This window comes from Eriocheir sinensis, chromosome 49 (genome assembly GCF_024679095.1).
Source record: "Eriocheir sinensis breed Jianghai 21 chromosome 49, ASM2467909v1, whole genome shotgun sequence".
NCBI classification, from domain to species: Eukaryota; Metazoa; Arthropoda; class Malacostraca; order Decapoda; family Varunidae; genus Eriocheir; species Eriocheir sinensis.
Genome location: NC_066557.1, coordinates 8,974,208 through 8,979,207, shown reverse-complemented (window position 1 = coordinate 8,979,207; position 5,000 = coordinate 8,974,208).

Here is a 5,000-nt window from a genome sequence, read left to right as displayed (position 1 = left end):
TACTACCAAACAATACATACATACTTACTTAAACTACTAATCTAACCTAACCTAGTAGCACTTTAAACCTAAATAGATAAATAAGTAAAATTAAATATACATATATGTACATGATTAAACTTAAACTTGCTAAACCTAACATCACCCAAAACATTATCAAGGTAATGAAAATATATAGATAAGATAAGGAATATATAAATACAAAGTAAACTGAAGTAATCTAACCTAACCTAACCTAACATTTCTTAATGGGATGGGGGTTTCTCTCCTCATGAACCCCCTTTATATCAATCTAACCAGACCTAACATCACCTCCTAACTGGGGAAAGGGGTGACGCCTTCAGCTTCCCCTCGTCCCCCCATTTAACCATTTCTGCGAACAATGGTTATAGAGAAAGACTAATGCAAAAGATACCTTAGAAAAAATATTGTGTCAAATTCCGTTGTGTGACCGGTCTAAAACGAAGATAAAACTTTGATTATTTTGTTTAAATGCTTTGTTTTTTGTGTGCTGTTTGCCCCTGACTGCTTCCTCTGAGGTCAAAAAATCATCATACAAATGTCTTTAGTCTGTGTCTGTTCTCTAATCCATGACAGGAAAGGCTCTAAGCTCCTCTCTCTTCCACAGGCAAACAGTACAAGAGGCAGACCAGTGGCAACCTGAAGGAGCTCAAGAAACACACTGAGGCCAAGAGCTCCTCCCCCAAAGTGTACAAAGTAAGTGTGTGTGTGTGTGTGTGTGTGTGTGTGTGTGTGTGTGTGTGTGTGATATAAGACACTATTACTATCATTACTACAGCTACTACTACCTTCTACTTTTCTTCTATTCTCTATTTTCCCTCATTTCTTTCCTCTTCCTTCTTTTCTTCTTCCTTATTATGTCTCCTCTTTCTCTTCGTTCCTCTTGTATTCATCTAAACTTTTCTCTTTTTCATCATCATCATCACTCTCTCCTCTCTTTCTTCCTCTTCCTTTTCCTGTACACCATCATCACCATCACCATCACTATTATCACCATCACCACCCTCACCACCTTCACCAACACCATCACTCTCCTCTCACTTTATCTTCCTCTCACTTTTACGCCATCACCATCATCACTATCACCACCTTCACCATCATCACTATCACTCTCTTTCCAGGATGTGAAGCTACTGATGGTGAGCCTGGCGGTGGTGGTGGTGGTGGTCTACAGCCTCCTCTTCCTGTGGCTGTTTGAGTAGCCCAGCAAGTACAAACAGACAGACAGATGGACAGACAGGCAGAAAGGCAGGCAGACAGACCTTCCAAGACCTATGATATGTTTTTTTTCTTATTTCTTTTTGTCATTCAGTTTTCTTATTTGTGTATTTCCTTTTTCTTTTCTTCCTCCTTTCCTTCTCTCCTATCTTCCTTCCTTCCTTCTCTCCTTCCTTCCTTCCTTCCCTCTTTTCATCCGTCTTCATCTTCCATTCCTAATTTTTTACATAGTTTATTTTTCCATGTTATTTTTTACGCTGTTGACAAAGAACAAAATTAGAATGTATTAGTGTTATTATATTCACATTTTGTTATCAGAAGCTTCTGGTTTCTTTCTTTACTTCATGAGGTATAGAAAGAAAATGATGATTGGTGATAAGATGTGTTTAAAATACTCTTGATTAGCTCAGTTGACTCATTGGAATTGATGCTGAATTGATGATTGAAAGGAAACGAAACTGAGAAAAAAGAGAAAAAGAAATGCTAAGGAAGGAAAGGAAAGGAAAATTAGAAAAAAAGGAAAAGAAAAGCTATGGAAGGAAAGGAAAGGAAACTGAGAAAATCCCCAGAAACAAAGGAAAAGATAATGGTAAAAAGGGAAAGGAAATTGGAAGGAAGGAAAAGAAAGGAAATTGAGAAAGTGGCCAGAAACAAAGGAAAAGATAATGGTAAAAAGGGAAAGGAAATTGGAAGGAAGGAAAGGAGAGGAAACAGAGAAAGTGCCAAAAAAGAAATAGAGAGATTAATGGTGGGAAAACAGAAACAAAGGAAGAAATATATGAAATGTGTAGACGGGAAACTAAAGGCAGGAAAAGAAAAGCTAAGGAAGGAAAGGAAAGGAAACAGAAAATCCCCAGAAACAAAGGAAAAGATAACGGTAAAAAGGGAAAGGAAATGAAGGGAAATTGAGAAAGTGCCCAAAACAAAGGAAAATAAGTTGGTAAAAGGGAAAGGAAAATGGAAGGAAGGAAAGGAGAGGAAACAGAGAAAATGCCAAAAAGAAAAAATATATGAAATGTGTCGATGGGAAACTAAAGGCAGAAAAATGAAGCCAGTAATTTAAAAAGTATATTTGACATTTACATCAAGACGAAACTGGAGACACAAAACACACAAAAAAATAAGAAGAAACATTTATCATTTACATTGACACCGGAAACTAGAAATGCAAAACAGAAAGATACTTAGGAAAAAGTATATTTAACATTTACATCAAGACGAAACTGGAGACACGAAACACACAAAAAATTAAGAAGAAACATTTATCATTTACATTGACACCGGAAACTAGAAATGCAAAACAGAAAGATACTTAGGAAAAAGTATATTTAACATTTACATCAAGACGAAACTGGAGACACGAAACACACAAAAAAAATAAGAAGAAACACATTTATCATTTACATTGACATCGGAAACTAGAAATGCAAAACAGAAAGATACTTAGGAAAAAGTATATTTAACATTTACATCGAAACAAGAAACGAGGGAGACAGAAAACAAACAAACAAAAAATAAAAAGAAGTATATTTAGTGTTTGCTTTGAGATTGGAAACAAGAGGCAGAGAAAAACGCACAAATTCAAGAAGTATATTTAATCTTTACCTCAAGATGGAAAAATAAACAGAGAACAGAAACTAATTAAAGAAGTATATTTAAAGGTTTGCCTGAAGACTGGAAACTCGAAACAAATGGAAACTTATAGAAGAAGCTCACACCCTGCTGTGAATTGAAATAGACTGATGATGATGATGGCAATGATGATAGTGATGATGGTGATGGAGGTGGTTTTTCTTGTCGTGTGTTGAGTCCTGCTTAGATGAACTTACAACGTCTAAAATAGTGCTGTGAATCATTGCTATTATTTACTTATGGTGCTTCATGATTTGTTAACAGTTCAGAAAAAAAATAAGATTCTTTTTTTCTAATCTTCACGCTTTATATTAGAAGATACTATTTTTTTATTTTTTTTATTTAAGTATATTTGTGGTCGTGTTTATAGTACTTTCTGGGTAACTTATAATGATGTGAATTTATTTGTTTTCTGGTATATTTTTTGTTGATATTGTTTACAGAAAATATTGTTGTTTTTTTTACTTTTGGTACCTATGGTGTATATTGGGTTGTTAATACTTCATTATTTTGGTAGCTTATAATTATGCAGTCATTTTTTTATGGTGCTTTTGGGTCAGTATGTTTTAGTCCTTTTGCTGTTAAGTTAGGTCGTACATCTTGTTTATATATTTTCTTTTTAAGTTTGTAAGTTTTGTTTTTTATTGCATGTATTAAGTTGATATGTTTTCTTTATTCTTCTTTTAAATTTTAGTTGTTTTCATTTTAACCCGGTAGCATCAGCGGGCCAAATTTGTGGCTTTACCGTGTAGCAGCGACGGGGCAAATTTGTGGCTTTACCGTGTAGCAGCGACGGGTCAAATTTGTGGCTTTACCATGTAGCAGTGACGGGGCAAATTTGTGGCTTTACCGTGTAGCAGCGACGGGGCAAATTTATGGCTTTACCGTGTAGCAGCGACGGGTCAAATTTGTGGCTTTACCGTGTAGCAGCGACGGGGCAAATTTGTGGCTTCACCGTGTAGCAGCGACGGGGCAAATTTGTGGCTTTACCGTGTAGCAGCGACGGGGCAAATTTGTGGCTTCACCGTGTAGCAGCAACGGGGCAAATTTGTGGCTTTACCGTGTAGCAGCGACGGGGCAAATTTGTGGCTTTACCGTGTAGCAGCGATGGGCCAAATTTGTGCCATGATAGAAACACCCCAAAATAGATGATACATAATCTGATCACAAATGCTTTGATATATATTATGAAATGGTTTGTGTGAGGGGTGATTTTTTCTCATTTTTCTTGCTTGGAGGGACCATTAAGAAACATGATCCCCGCTGCTACCGGGTTAAGTGTTTTCATTAAAGTTACAATTTTTTATTTATTATGCTTTCAAATTAGTAGCTTTTAGTTTTCAAAGTTTGTTGCCTTAATACTTTGGGCCTTATATAAACTTTACATTCCACACACACTCTCCATACTTAGTTTTTTATTTATATATGACAGTGTTGTGGTATTTCTACTTTCCTAATTCACTTGACATTCCTTACATGGCAGTCTATTCTTCTTTTATTTATTGGATTGTCTTGGGAATTTCTGCTTTCCATTGCTACCGGAACTTTCCTTAAACGCCATTCTATGATCCTATGTCTATATATGTCTAGGATCGTTCGTGGGTCATCTCTACTTCCCAAATTTAATGCAACTTTTGACATTTCATTCTGTTCTTCAATTCTTTACACATATGATTATTTGAAGCATTTCTGCTTCCCAAATTTAACTCAACTTTTGACATTTCATTCTGTTCTTCAATTCTTTACACATATGATTATTTGAGGCATTTCTACTCTCCAAATTTAACACAACTTTTGACATTCCATTCTGTTCTTCAATTCTTTACACATATGATTATTTGAGACATTTCTGCTTTCCAAATTTAACTCAACTTTTGACATTCCATTCTGTTCTTCAATTCTTTACACATATGATTATTTGGGGCATTTCTACTCTTTAAATTTAACGCAACTTTTGACTTTTCATTCTGTTCTTCAATTCTTTATACATATGAATATTTGAGGCATTTCTGCTTCCCAAATTTAACTCAACTTTTGACATTCCATTCTGTTCTTCAATTCTTTACACATATGATTATTTGAGGCATTTCTATTTCCCAAATTTAACGCAACTTTTGACTTTCCATTCT